Genomic DNA, 15,717 nt, shown 5'->3' on the forward strand with positions numbered 1-15,717 from the left:
AAAAAAGGTGCTTCTTTTTCTGAATACAAAAGTTAGGAAGGTTTTTTTGTTTTTTTGTTTGTTTGTGTCAATCAATCAATTGATACAAACAAACAAAAATAAACAATTTGTTTGTTTCTACAAACAAATGTAGAAATATGCAAACTAGAAAGCAAAAGACCTCTGAAATTCTTTCTCCTTGGTTTTATAACCCCTATAAATAGTTTGGCTTATATTTTCCCACAGTCTTTTTCTTTTTCTTTTTCTTTTTTTTAAGATTTTATTTGTTTATTTATTTATTTGAGAGAGAGTGAGAGAGAGAGGGAAAGCCCCAGCATGAGCAGGGGGAGGGACAGAGGGAGAGGGACAAGCAGGGGGCCTGATGCTGGGTCAGGACCCTGAGATCATGACCTGAGTGGAAAGGCAGACGCTTAACCGACTGAGCCACTCAGATACCCCTGGGTCATTTATTAATTGTGTTGACCCATGCTGGAACTGTGGAACAAGACAGCCCATTTCTACCATCCTTAAAGAGCAGGTGGTTGACCTTGAGACGGTGAGAGGCTGGGACTGAGGGGTGTTTGGGGTGCTAGCGAACCCTTGAGAAGTCACCTGACTAAAACAGAGGAGGAAGGGCCCTCTTTGGGAGCCTCTCAGAGGAGACACCAGAGTTGAGTTTAGAGGAATGGGAAGTACCTATATTTTTTGACTCCCCCCCCGCCCCCATTTAACACTCTATCTTAGAGGATGCCTGGATGGCTCAGTTGGTTAAGTGTCTGCTTTTGACTCAGGTCATGATCCCAGGTCCTGGGTTCGAGTCCCACATCCGGCTCTCTGCTGAACAGAGAGCCTCCTTCTCCCTCCACCTCTGCCTGCCACTCCCCTACTTGTGCTCTCTCTCTCTGTCAAAGAAATAAATTAAATTTTTAAAAAAATCTTAAAAAACACAAAACATTGTATCTTAGAGTTTTTTCATGGTATCACCTACCCTTTGAAAATCCATTTTTGATTTGTGCATAAGCTTTCATCAAGTGGCTATATTATCTTTTATTATTATTTGTTTTTAGTATTTGTGTTAATTGAATGTATTATTGGACGATTAATGGAAATTGAGCCATCAGGATAAGGGAGGTAATTGACAAATGGCTGCTGTGCAGACCATGCCGGTCCCTGTTTGCATTATGCTGTTGAAATCTGGACACTGTGTCTTTACGGGAATATTGCTACCTGGGAGGTTGCAGATGGCCAGAGGTTTAGAAAACACATCTTTGAATCATTGAGGGGAACATGTTTAGCCGGATCAGGAGCAGACTCGGAGTAGGACTGCGTCTGGAGTCAGCAGTGCTAATGTGCGGGGTTATTGTGACGCTGACCAGAGAGCTTCCTAAGATTGGCAGGAAAGGGAAAATACTATCCCCTCCCCGCAACTCTGGAAGGGATGGCCCTGGGAGCACAGGAGATGACGTGGCGTCTACAGCCCATCCCAGCTCTAGGAATATGATTCCAAGGACACATTTCTAGGTTTTCACTTTCCTGTCCTTCTGCTTGTACCACCGGGATTCTGGCCCCCGACTGTGGACTTGGGCCTCCAGGTGCCTTTCCCTCAGTGCCCTGCTTACTTACTTGCTTCTCCAAGCCTCGCACTCACACTGACCCTTCCCTTTATTGCTCTCTAAACGTTCCTGACGTGGCTTTGGGAATCTAGTCAGTTCCAGGAAGCGGGTGGGCTGGGGCTTTCCCTACCTTCTGCAGATCCCTGGGTGTCCCGAGGCAGCTGTTAAAAAGGGTTAACGGAAAAGCTGTTGCACAGACCGTGGTTCCTGTGTGAAATACTACTCGGCAATAAAAAGAACACGCTCCTGGTGTCTGCGATGACTCAAAGGATTCTCCAGGAAATTTTGCTGAGTGGAAGAATCCAGCGATCTTAAAAGATTTTATCCTGGATGGTTCATTTCTATGACTTTTTTTGCAAGGACGACATTAGAATAGGAGGCTAGATGAGCAAGGAGGGGGCAGTGAGGAGGGGGGCGTGGCTACGGAAGGGTGGTGGCTGGAGGACCCCCCTCCCCCCGCCATCAGTTACAAGGAACTGAACACACACACACCAGTGAGTCTGAGTAGAACAGTAAGGCTGCATCAGTGGGTTACGTTGGCCTTGTGGTATTATGATACAATTTTACAAAATGTTACCGTTGGGGGAAACTGGGCAGAGTGTACAAGGGATCTCTCCTTGAGTTATTTCATATAACTGCACCTAAACCTAGTTTTCCCAATAAAAAAATGAAGTAAATGAAAAAAAAAAAAGCAAGAAACAAAAAACATCAGCCTGTGAAATCGGAAGGCGGGTTCAGTGAGAAATTGAGGAAAGAATGAAAAGAGTTGCATGGCGCTGCCCTCTCCTCATGGCTCTCTTGTTTTGCTTCAGGTGTAATCTCTGTTTGAGCTGCTCTGGGCGGTTACATGTGCTCCCTGAATCTGGGGACTGGGGGCAGGAGGGGAGAGGGATCTCAGGAGATTAAGGACGAGGACTGGGCAGACAGGAGGAGGAGGAGCCCGGGGTAGGGCAGGGGCTGCTGGTGGCCTTCTTTCCCACCTGATCTGGAAGCAGAGATGGAATTCTCAGGTTGAATTACAAAAGAGGTTGTGTCCTGGGGGGAAACACGTAATTGAAAGCTAGGAGAGGAAGAGGCTGGGAGAGTCCACACTTAGATGGGCCTGCCCAAAGCAGGTGGCCAGGCCAGGGCTGACACTAGAGAGTTTAAGAGGCTGTCAACAGAACCCTGGGGCGTGGACTGACCATTCTCTCCTCTTCCAGGTAGATGAAGGTACCTTGGGGATATGAGACTGGAAACTCTCCTGGGCCCTGGCCCCCCCCAGAGAGTCTGACCTTGCCCCCGGTAGGCTCCCCAAGTGTGCCTATGGAAAATGAGGTCCCTCAGTCAATCAACCACCCAACCAATCAAGTGCTACCTCTGGGCAAGGTCCTAAAGGGGGTTGGGGAGAGAAGCAGTATGAAGAAACAGGGGTAACCTGACCCCCTAGGACTGCCTGGTCTTAGCATGGCACTGGGGTATCGCTGATGCCAAGTGGATGGTACAGGTCATAAGGGAGGTGGGGTTCCAAGAGAAAGTACTGTGGGTGAAGGTGGTCCGTGCAGGTTTCCTGCAGGGGCGGAGCCTTGGGTCATGTTTTCAAGGGCAGGTGGATTTGGTAGGTGGTGAGGAGAGCAGAGCCATTCTGAGTGGGCAGGATGGAAACAGCTTCCCAGCTCCTTACAGGTGTGGGGGCCTCCTTACAGGCTGGGGGCAAGGTCAGAGGTGGGGAAAGTCAGCACTCCAGACCAGTGTTGAAGGGGTGGAAATGCATATACAGTGTTGGGCAAGCTGTCTTACCACTTGGCCTCGAAACCGGTTTTGTTGTAGGAAGAGTTTTGCAGAGAGTTCTTTAAGACAGTTCCTCTCTACACTTTGGTGTGCTTGTCCTCACGCTGCGGGAGAAGAGGTGACAGCTGACCCCCCTGAGAAGCAGCAGGCTGTCCACCCCTTGAAATCTGGAATTCCACCCTGCCACTTTTTAGCTATCTGGGTTTTTGATGTAACCCTCCTTTACACATTTCCTCATCTGGAAATGAAACCTACTTGTAGGAATTAGGGATAATCTGTACTTAAAATGCCTAACGTGGCACAAAGATGCACAGAAATCACGACTATGTTTGTGGTGGCCCCTCTCCCTCTCCGGGAGCTGTGAGGCATGAGGACGAAGGGGGTGAGTGCCCTGGCAACCGTCAGGGCGTCCCCAGGGTTTCTGTGGGCTTTAGCCCCTTTCCTGTAGCCATCCAGGAAGGCCTTGGGTTACGTGTCGTCTACCTCTGTGGTTTGGAAACCTGTCACTGTCCTTGAGGGCAGTGATTCAAGGAATAGTCTGGACACCCTCTGGGTCCTGAGGCCACTTGAGCCAAGGTATTTATTATTTTATTATTTTGAGGTTCTGCAAAAAATTGCATTCAAAATGGATTTTTAAAAAGACTTCTTTACTTGAGAGGGGGAGGAAGGGGCAGAGGGAGAGGGAAAGAGAATCTCCAGGCAGACTCCCTGCTGAGTACAGAGCCAGACATGGGGCTCCCAGGCACCCCCATCCCCAAGATCTGACCTGAGCCGAAATCAAGAGGCAGCTGCTCCACTGACTGAGCCAGGCGCCCCTGGAATGGATTTTTTTTTTTTTTTTAAGATTTTATTTATTTATTTGACAGAGATCACAAATAGGCGGAGAGGCAGGCAGAGAGAGAGGAAGGGAAGCAGGCTCCCCGCCGAGCAGAGAGCCTGATGGGGGCTTGATCCCAGGATCCTGGGATCATGACGTGAGCCGAAGGCAGAGGCTCAACCCACCGAGCCACCCAGGTGCCCCAACGGATTTTAATGTTTTAAGAAATGTTTTGGAAATGACCGGAAACTTGACGTGCAGATGGAGGCCTAGAATGTAAGTAGATGGCAGACTTGATGGCCTTGCTAGGTGAGTTGCCGCTGGGCTGTGAGCAGGTGCAGAGGTCCCTGGGAAGGCTCTCTTCTCCCCCCAAGGCCAGTCCCTACCTTCCTCAGAAGGAGGAGAGGATGGGAAGGGTAGGAGCCCAGACGGGAGTACGAGGCCTTGCTGGTACTTTTTGGTTCAGGGGCGAGTGACAAGAGGGCAGGGGACATGGGCTACCTTTGAGGCTGTCTGGTTGTTTTGGGTGTTTCATTGTAATGTTTGAACTTGAACTCTGGCTGTTTGACCAGACCAGAGGGAGGAATGCGCCTCGGTCACTTTAGGCAGGTGGACCGACTGTGGGTGGAGAAATGAGAATCAGAGGGCAGTTGTAGGGAGGCCTCTGTCATTCGTAGGAATCAGCTAATTATGTTTTACAACACCTCTACTTAGAGGCTGTAAGCGGTTATTAACCCACTTTTTAGAGGGGAAAACTGAGGCCCAGTGAGAAATATTGGCCCCAGTAGCTCAGGCTTCTCAGGTATGACCCCTCATCCAGGTGATGACCAACCCAACCCTTCAAAAAGGAAGGAAGGGATTTGGATCTGGTGGTCCTGCCCTCTGTCTGTTTTCTGTTCCCTTGTGAGGTCTCGCTGCAGGAGTATGTGGTCCTGGCCCTCGGCTGTGTGGGTGGGGTCTGGGAAAGGGACACGGTGTGACAGCTGGCAGCCAGATGCCGGCTGTGTGGGAACTGCTGAGTCTCTGTGTAGCCCACGGTGGCAGAGTCAGGCCCCAGGGGACTTTCCTTCCTGCTGTGACCAGGCGGGCAGAGTTGGGATTTACTTCCTTCAGTAGAAACTGTTGGCTGTGGGTCGGCTTTTCTCTCCTCTAGACGGCTCGGGGTCACAGATCCACAGGTGATTCTGGATCCTCCTTGGGGCTCTGAAGCCCCACCCATTTCCCAGCAGCTGCTTCTGGTGGGGCGGCTGAGGACAGGGACGGGGTCAAAGGGCAAGGGTGAGAGGGTTGGGCACCAAAAAGGCGGAAAGGTTTAGGGAGTACCCCATCTGCTGACCAGGCCTCAGCTGGGAATGCGTCACTCTGAGGTCTGGTGGCGGCCTTGGGGACTTTGGGGTGATGCTGATCCCCTCTTGTGGGACCCATTGTGGGAGGGTCCCCGGGCGAGAAGCAGAGCCCAGTCCGTACAGCAGGTGCCTTGCGTGCAGGTGGTTTAAAATGGGGCGGGTGAAAGCCAACCTGGCTGGCTCCTCTCACAGCAACAGGAAGTGGGTGAGTCTGGCAGGCAGCCTCTGGGAAATGGCAGGTGGCGTTTCTCCAACTGTCAGGTTCCTAAGACTCACCTGGGTGTCTTGTTAAACTTCCAGATCCCAGGGCCCTGCCCCTGACCTCCTGAAATCAGAAGCTCCAGGGAGAGTGGCTTGGGAATCTGGATACCGGGCAAGCACTGTGTTTGCTTTTTTACTTTTATGATCTTTCATGACCTGACAAGCCCGGAAAATGCTAAAGTGGTAGGATCATGGGAACGGGAGCCTCTTGTGGGTTTCTTGAGACTCCTACCTTCTGTGGGATCGATTGGGTCAGTGTGGTGAGTGGGTGGAGAACTTCAATGTTCCCTTCTCATTTGTCCCCTCGGTCATCCCATGATGAACAAATCAAGTGTCCTCTCTGTGCTGGTCACTGGGAAATCTCTGCCCTTGGAGCCTGTGCGTGGGCTGAGCGTTCTCTGTCCACAGCGGCTGAGTTTGGAGAGAGCCCAGCTACGTAGGGACCCACCTCCCTTCCTAAACAGCAACTGGAAAAAAGAGGCCTTTCTCCAGGGTCACTCACATCTGGTGGGTCAGTTCTGTGCGTGTCTGTGCTCAGCATCGCCTGGGATGCTGTAAGCGGTTCAGAGGTGATTCCTTGCTCTGTCGTCTCAGGTGACTTTGCGCCGTGCTGTGGTTCTAGGGACTTTGTCCAGGCTTGGACTCGAACTGGCATCAGGGGGTGGCCCTGGGGAGTTATGCTGGCTTTGTCTTGCTCCTTGCAAAGGAGGGCTTCTTCGAGTGCTACAGAATACCTCCTCGCCTTGGAAAGCTGTTGCAGAGGCTCTGGCTGTCCTTTCGTGCTTGGACAGTCTGAGGGACGTTCGCATAACTGTGCTGGTGGTGATGACACCGTGAGATTGGGACCCCTCCCATGAAGCCAGCCACCCTTGTCCTCGTCTATGGTGGGAGCAAAACACCTGTGTCTCCAGCCAGTGACATCACCTCTGCCCCTTGATCCTGATCTTCCAACAGCAGAAGCAGATGATCAGTTGCTGTGTGATGTCATCCCAGGACTCCTCGTGACTTCTTCAGTGTTTAGTTTCCTCCCTTGCCTTCCCATCTGGTCCCACCCAACTGTAGCCGAATGAGGAACAATCATCCAAAAAAAAAAAAAAAAAATCTAGCACGAAGGTTAACTCCCCCCCCCCCCGTCCCCCGCCGTCCGCTCTGATCGAAATCTTGTGTAGATTTTCGGATAGTCAGTGTTATTTTTGCTGTTTAAAATGCACGCACTTACCAGTTGCTTGTCTCCAGTGAAGAGCACCTTCTGAGCTACCAGTGGAAGGTTCTGGCTTTGGATTTGCTGGTCCCTGGAGCCCATGGGAGGGTGGGTCCTGGAGAGTTGGAGCCTGTGACAGGCACCCCAGGAGAAGATGCCTTTCAAAGTGGAAGGAAGTTTTGGTTGACTTGGACACCGGGTTTTGTTTGCTTCACATTCAACTTCAGTTACGGTGAGTTTTTACTTGATGGGAGTCAGGTGATGGCAAGAGTTTTCCCTGTGTCATCAGATACCTTCTCTAAGTCATTTTCTTTCGGACAGTCCCTGGATTTCTGTACTGTACCTCCTGGTCCCCTCCAGGAAGCTGGATGGAAACGGTGGTCATCTCATCTTGTCCCTGCATCCTGTCCCTCGGGCTCTTCCCCTTCAGCCCTCCAGGTTGTCAGCATGCGTGTGCTCTGAGCCCTTCATGTGCATCTGTCCTTTGGCAAGTCATTCCTTGCTCTCTTGTCTGAGCTGGCCTTGAGCCATCCTGTTTCTGGGGACTCGGGCCATGACTTAACTTGAGCTGGCTGGTGGGAATTGGCCACAAGAGTTATGTGGCCTCTGTCTCTGTTCATGATAAGCGAGCACCTGGCTTCCCAGCACTGAGATTCTGTGTGCACCTGCTGATGTGTTTACTTTTATGAAAGAGAGAAAGGAGAGGCAGGAGCAGGCACTGGCATACTTTGTCTTCTGTTGGTTTTATGGCCCTGCAGAGTGGTTGGTACATGTGGAGAGTTGGTTACATATGCAGTTAAGATCTAGTGGATGGGATCTTCCTGCCACCCCTCCTCTGGAGGCTGATGGACGTTGGGCAGGTCTGAAACCCCATGTGCGGTGGGAAGGACATGGCTCTTGTCTCGGCTTTGCTGCTTTCCTGACCTCACTCCCTTTGTGACTTTGGACAGGTCACACTCCTTCTCTGTCAGCCTCAGTTTCCTTATAAATAAAGTGACTAAGTTAGGCAAGATGATCTCTAATATGCCTAAGAATGGAACTGAGAGTAGGGTTATAAAAGGAAGCAGTCTAGTTAGTTACTGATTAAACAGCATGTCTGGGCTGAGTGGAACCCCAGAATTCACACTGTAGGGATGACCAAGGCCCTCCCATTGAGCCAGTCCCAATGCTGACAGCTTTGCTCTACAGCAGCGCTGGGAGTGGCCCCTGGGGTCCGCTGTCCATGCTGTCAGCTGCTTTTCCCTTCCCAAGGAGCTTGCTTTCCATTTCCCTCAATACCTGCATCCTGAGTTCCTGAAGCTGATCACACTGGGAGGTAGAAAACCAGGATCAAATCTGGGTCTGCCACCAAGTAACTATCGGTCTTGCTGTCATCATTTCTCCCTGCCTTATCGATAGAGTGGGAGTGATGGTGCCAGTCATGAATGATTCCAGGATTGTTGTGAGGATCTGGTAAGAAAATATTGTGAAATTACTCTGAAAATGGAAAATGAGCTTCGTAAGTTATTATTTTGTTACATTTTATTTGACACATGTAAACATACACACAACTGTATTCAGAGAGTCTTGCCGAAGCCATACTACTTTTTTAAAAAAAAGATTATTTATTTATTTGGCAGACAGAGATCACATGTAGTCAGAGAGGCAGGCAGAGAGGGGGTGGGAAGTAGGCTCCCTGCTGAGCAGAGAGCCTGATGCAGGGCTCGATCCCAAGACCCTGAGATCATGACCTGAGCCTAAGGCAGAAGCTTAACCCACTGAGCCACCCAGGCGCCCCAAAGCCTTACTACTTTTTCATTTGTAAACATGATTAGACTACCAGGGGCCATTGGGCATTTAATGAAAATCTACACCCTGAAAGAGAAAGGCAAAGACAAAGGCAAATTTCTAATGTAAATCAATTAATCAATCAATCGATCGATCAATTTAGTATCCTTAGAAAGAGCAAGAAGGTCATGTAGTCATAAAATAAGAAAAGACTGCTCTAAAAAGTAACCATCGAAGTATGAAACTTCAGTCTTGGAAGTGAAATATATGATTTTTGAAGTTAAAAAAAAAGATTCATTGCCTTTATAATAAGGCTTAAGATTAGGTGACACTGGTCCAAAAAGTTTTGTTCTTTTTATTCTGAGTCTTTTGCATTTTCCAATGTGAATTTCATAAGCACTACAGCGATTTCTCCAAAAAGCCTGCTGAGATTTTGACCACGATTATATTTAATCTCTAGACAAATTTGAGGAGAATAGCCAAATATATTGAGTCTTCCAATCCATGAACATGGGATATTACTTGATTTATTTAGTCTTCTAAAATTTCTCTCAGCAGTATTTGGTATTTTTTAGTTATAGGTCTTGTTTTTCTCTTATTAGATTTGCCCCCTAAGTATTTCATGTTGTCAATGTTATTGTAAATAGTATTTAAAAATTTTTTAAATTTCTAATTGGCCATTGTTAATATATAGAAATACAATTGGTTTTTGTGTACTAATTTTGTATCTGGTAAGCTGGCCAAACTCACTTAGTATTTCAAAAGCTTCTTTGATGTACAAAGCTACAGTAATGAAGACAGTATGGTGTTAGCATAAACATACATAAGGAGGTCAATTGAACAGAATGAATCTGGAATTAGACCCAATTAAACATACATAAAGAGATCAAGGGAATCGGATGGAGGCTGGGATACAGACCCACAAATATATGGACAACTGATTAAAAAAATTAAAAAATAATTAAGAAAAAAATTTTCTTAAAAAGATTTTATTTACTTATTTGACAGAGAGAGAGAGAGCACAAGTAGGCAGAGAGGCAGGTGGGGGGGGGCGGGAAAGTAGGCTCCCTGCTGAGCAGAAAGGACGATGTGGGGCTCAATCCCAGGACCCTGAGATCATGAACTGAGCCAAAAGCAGAGGCTTAACCCACTGAGCCACCCAGGCGCCCCTAAGAAAAAAATTTCTAAGTAAGCTCTGTCCCCAACATGGGGCTTGAACTCACGACCCTGAGATCAAAAGTTGCATGCTCTACCAACAGCCAGTCAGATGCCCCTTGCACAACTGATTTTTGATAAAGATGCAAAGGCAACTCAGCAGACAAAGGATGGACTGTGCAACAAATTATAGTGGGAAAATTGGATATCCATATGAAAAAGGAAAGAAAGAAACAAAGAAAGAAAAGTAACTTTCATCCATATCTTGCACCAAATAAAAAACTTTTTATTTCGGGCGCCTGGGTGGCTCAGTGGGTTGAGCTTCTGCCTTCGGCTCGGGTCGTGATCTCAGGGTCCTGGGATCGAGTCCCACATTGGGCCTGCTTCCCCCCCCTCTCTGCCTGCCTCTCTGCCTATTTGTGATCTCAGTCTGTCAAATAAATAAATAAAATCTTTAAAAAAAATTAAAAAAAATATTTTTATTTCAGAATGCATTATAGGTCCAAATGTGAGCCTAAACGTATTGGAATAAAACATAGGAGAATATCTTTGTTGTTTTGGATTAGGCAAAGATTTCTTAGTTACAGCACCAAAATCACAATCCATAAAAGAAAACCTTGACAAATTGAATGTCATCAAAATGAAAATCTCTTCTTCAAAAGACCCTGTTAAGAGAATGAAAATACAAGCTGCAGACTCGGAGGAGAATCTTTGCAAATTATGTATCTGTGAAAAGGCTTGTATCCAGAATATAAGGAATGAACTCTCAAAACTCAGTAATGTGAAGCTACGCAAACCAATTTTAAAAAACTAGGGAAGAGATTCGAAAAGATACTTCTCCAAAGAAGACAAACAGATGGCAATTTAAGCACATGAAAAGATGCTCGACATCGTTAGTCATCAGGGAAAAGCAATATAAGACCACAGTGAGATGCCACTATACATCTATTGGAATGGCTGAAATGAGAAAGATTGACCATACCAAATGTTGGATAGGATGGGGACAATGGTAGTCCTCGTACACTGCTGATGGGAATGTAAAACGATACAGTCACTTTGGGAAACAGTTGGATGGCTTCTTACAAAGTTAAAAATACACCTGTCGTGCAGACTTGCTCTTCCACTCATAGGTATCTATCCAAGAGAAATGAAAGCATGTGCCAGTACGAGGATTTGTACAGGAATGTTTATAGCAGCTTTATTTGGAATAGCCTCAAATTAGAAACACCCCAAATGTTCATCAACAGATGAATAAGTAAACAAATCGTTGTATGTACATATAGTGGGATACTGCTCAAGAATAGAAAGGAATGCACTGTTAACATAATAAACCTAATATCGTGGCTGAATCTCAAAATATTGTGCTGAGTAAAAGAAGCCAGACAATAAGGAGTACATGCTGTATAATTCCATTTTTTTTAAATTTTTTTTAAGATTTTTAAAAATTTTTTTTTATTTGACAGAAATCACAAGTAGGCAGAGAGGCAGGCAGAGAGAGAGGAGGAAGCAGGCTCCCCGCTGAGCAGAAAGCCCGATGTGGGGCCCGAACCCAGGACCTGGGATCATGACCTGAGCCGAAGGCAGCGGCTTAACCCACTGAGCCACCCAGGCGCCCCTGTATAATTCCATTTTTATAAAGTTCTGGAAGAAAGCCAATTAATCTTCACTGATAGGAAGCAAGTTAAGTGGTTTCTTTGGGACTGGAAAGGGAATCAGAGAGGAATGGGAGGGAAGGGCCAGGAGGAAACTTTTGAAGATGACAGATATGTTTATTATCTTGATTGTGGTGATGGTTTCATGGGTGTATATATATATGCCAAAAATTGCACACTTTAAGAATGTACAGTTTATTTTATGTCAACTATATGTCAGTGAAGCTATTTTAAAATTCCATAGAAGGTTCACAAGAGTAAGTTTAAAAAATCCCAGAATAGAACCAAATGACAAAGAAATGTAAAATATGAGAGGGGGAAAAAAACACCAGGGAGAGATGCAAAGGATCTCCTCTATTCTTGGTGTCCTGAAATTTCATTGTGATATGTGTAGTTAAGCATGCTTTTTCGTGTATCTTTCTTACTATTCAGTGAGCCCTTTGGGTTTAAAGGTATGTGCCTCTCTTTAGCTCTTGGAAATATTCTTACAGTATTCTTTGATAAACTCCTGTCCAGGTTCAGGAATTGGACTCAGGCTACGAGATAGAGGAGAGCTAGGGATGGGCATTGTTATAAATTCCCAGATCCCCACTTTGATCACAAACAAACATAGCCCTACCCCACTAGTCCCCCATAAGGGATGGGAAATTGATTTCTCTAGACTTGAGGACACTAGGTACAGAGGAAGGCTGTAGTGAGGGGTGAAAAATAATCAAGGGCTTATTCTCTCACGTGTTTCAGAATGCCAGTGGCTGGGCTTAAATCGGTCTATCCAGGAGATTAGAAAATTATTCTCAGGAACAATTAAACCATCCCATAGAAAAGATAGAGCTTAACAGTTGGAATGCCTAGTGAAAAAAAAAAAATCTGGCTAGCCACTTAATTGTAGCCTACGGTGAAGCCACTGGTGGCAAACCACACACACAGAGCTTCCCAACTGCTTTTAGGACCTCATTCCTAAATGTGGGTGAACAACCAATCACCCTGAGGCATTTGAGGGAAGTCTTCAACATGAAAAAGAAAGTAAAAAACAGAGAAAAGGTACTCAATAGCAATATAAAGATGAGAAGATTTTGCATTCAAAATTCAGAGAACAAGAAAGAAGAAAATTCAGAGAACAAGAAAGAACCCTTGGAAGTAAGTTAACAGCAGAAAAGAAAAACTCGTTGGAAAAGTTCAAAAACAGTGAGATGGGGGTGCCTGGCTGGCTCAGTTGGTAGACCGTATGACTCTTGATCTCGGGGTTGTGAGTTTGAGCCCTGTGTTGGGTGTAGAGATTACTTAGAAAAAAACCAATGAGATGTATAATAGCAGAGAAAGGATAAGTAGAGGATCAATTATCGGGAATTGGAGAAAGACTAGAAATAATACAGGCATACTTGGGAGATATTGTGGGTTCAATTCCAGGTCACTGCAATAAAGCAAATGTCACAATAAAGCAAGTGAAGTGAATTTTTTGGTTTCCTAGTGCTTATAAAAGTTATGTTTACACTATACTGTAGTCTATTAAGTGTTCATTATGTCTAAAAAAAGTATATGCCTTAATTTTTTTTTTAAGATTTTATTTATTTATTTGACAGACAGAGATCACAAGTAGGCAGAGAGGCAGGTAGAGAGAGAGAGAGGAGGAAGCAGGCTCCCCGCCGAGCAGAGCCCGATGTGGGGCTCGACCCAGGATCCTGGGATCACGATCCAAGCCGAAGGCAGAGGCTTTAACCCACTGAGCCACCCAGGTGCCCCTATGCCTTAATTTTTAAAATACTTTGTTACTCATAAATGTCAAACATCATCTGAGCTTTCGGTGAGTTGTAATCACTGATCACAGATCACCATAACAGATCTAATAATGAAAAAGTTTGAAATATTGTGAGAATTAGCAAAACATGACATGGAATCTGGGCATGAGTAAATACTGTTGAAAAAGTGGCACTCCTAGACTTGCTTGACACACGGTGCCACAAACCTTCAATTTGTAAAAAGTGCATTATCTATGAAGTGGAATAAAGCAAAGCACAATAAAACAAGGTATGCCTGTACAAGAAAGTTTCCCAGACTGAAAGATACGAATTTCCAAATTCAAGGAGCAGGTGGAGAGAGCACAGCACAATGAAATTTAATGACCCAATTCAAAGCACATCCTCAAAGCTTTCAGAGAAGGATAACAAATTATGAATAAGAGATAATGATTTGTACTTTATGTTATTTCTCAAAGGCAAAATTGGAAGCTAAAAAACAATAGAGCCTTCAGAATTTTAAGTGAAAATTATTTGAGACCTATAGTTCTATACCCAGCTAAACTATGAGTGAATGTGCGTACAGAGTTAAGATACTCAGAAACATGGAAAGTCTCAGAAATTTTCCCTCTTGGGAAGCTACTGAAGTATGTATTCCACCAAAATGAAGTAAGCCAAGAAAGAGGAAGACATGGAATTCAGGAAATAGGGGTTTTAACACAAGAGGGAGAGGAAGGAAATTCCCAGGATGATACTGAAGGAAGTTCCAGACACTAGCTATAGGAAAGGGCAGAGGGCTGTCGGAGGGAAGCGCTCAGGAAAAAATGAAGTGGGAGGTTATTTGACAGACTTTATATGTGGAAGATTAAAGGGTATTACAGAGCTCTTAGATTGTATAGAAAGACCTGGGTATATGTTAAAAAAAAAAAATAAATGAATTTTGCAGCGGGAGAAACAAATTAGTTGTACTGGGAAGGAAACAATTGTGAACAATATTTTCAAAGACTAATACAATTGACTTCTGAAAAACAGGGGTTTGAATTGTGTGGTCCCACTTATATGTGGGGTTTTCTTTTTTTGATAAATACAGTATAGTACTATAAATGTATTTTCTCTTAAGATTTTCTTAAAATTTTTCTCCAGCTTACCTTATTGTACAGTATGTAATACATATAACATACAAAATATGTGTTAATCAGTAAGCCTTCCTGTCAACAGTGGGCTGTGAGTGGTTTTAGGGGGAGTCAAAAGTTAGGGGATTTTTGATTGTGTAGGAGGTGGATACCCCTAACCCTCCAAGGGTCAGCTGTAATGAAAATATAGAGTATGGATATAAAACAAAAACAAAAACAAAAACTTTAGCCCTTTAACTATTGGGAGGATGGGCGAGACAAAGAGAAAGAAGGATATTGAATTTCACATTATCATAATAGGAAGTCAGATGCTTGTATTTTAAATAGATGAATCGAGAGATAGTGGTATTTAGAAATATGAAGATAAATTCCACCATAAGCAGATCACAAAAGCATTTTATTTTTATTTTTATTTTTTAATATTTTATTTATTTATTTGACAGACAGAGATCACAAGTAGGCAGAGAGGCAGGCAGAGAGAGAGAGGAGGAAGCAGGCTCCCCGCTGAGCAGAGAGCCCGATGTGGGGCTCGATCCCAGGACCCTGGGATCATGACCTGAGCCGAAGGCAGAGGCTTTAACCCACTGAGCCACCCAGGTGCCCCACGAAAGCATTTTAAATGGTTGCCTCTGGGCTGTGTTTCTTTCCTTTTTAAAAATTTATTTTATTGAGATATAATTGACATAGACCATTATGTAAATTTAAGGTCTAGGACATGTTGATTTGATATGTTTGTATATTGCAGTATGATTACCAAAGTAGAGTTAGCTATGGGGTGTGTTTCTGTATGCAATATTAAAGTCACAAAAATAACCAATTATGAAACAGAAATATAGTATCCAGGGTGGCAGGAATGGGGAGACTCTTTGAATGGTGAAGTTAACAGATGATGCTTAAATGTGACAAATCAAGAAATGTCAGTTCAAGCACATCGTGGAGAGCCCGAGGTGGACACCAGAAGAACCACATCTGGAAACTGTTAACATGACCTCATCTGTGGAATTTGGGGGTGGGGGCTATTGCTTTTAGCACATACCCCTTTGGAGTGGGTCTGAGGTAGCTAAAGCTGGGAGGGCAGGGCTCCTCTCCGGGGTTTCGGGCAGATAGTCTGTGTGTTAGAGTGCCGGAGAGCTTGCCTTTCTGTCACCATGTGCCTGTGGACACCCCACCTGCCACAGTCACACTCCTGTCTTTCTCGGGAGCCCCTGGCCGGGAGGAGCCTAGGTAAGCCACCGTCCTATTTGTGGGAAGTTTTGCTTTTCCTGTTCTCAGGGTGAGCGTGGGTGTGGA

General features: G+C 45.3%; 1 protein-coding gene across 2 annotated transcripts in view; it reads left to right on the forward strand.

Moving 5' to 3' along the window:
• Positions 1–15,717, forward strand: part of ST14 (ST14 transmembrane serine protease matriptase) — a 40,082-nt gene that overhangs the window by 6,537 nt on the left and 17,828 nt on the right. The window contains exon 1 of one of the 2 annotated variants that reach the window (XM_047690326.1): positions 7,052–7,219. The exons of the other annotated variant lie outside the window; for it this stretch is intronic. The gene's annotated coding sequence lies outside the window, so the exon portion shown is untranslated. Of the gene's footprint in view, positions 1–7,051; positions 7,220–15,717 lie in introns of those variants that run through there. 2 annotated transcript variants of the gene reach the window in all.

The sequence above is a fragment of the Lutra lutra genome, chromosome 10, assembly GCF_902655055.1.
Source record: "Lutra lutra chromosome 10, mLutLut1.2, whole genome shotgun sequence".
Taxonomy (NCBI): Eukaryota; Metazoa; Chordata; class Mammalia; order Carnivora; family Mustelidae; genus Lutra; species Lutra lutra.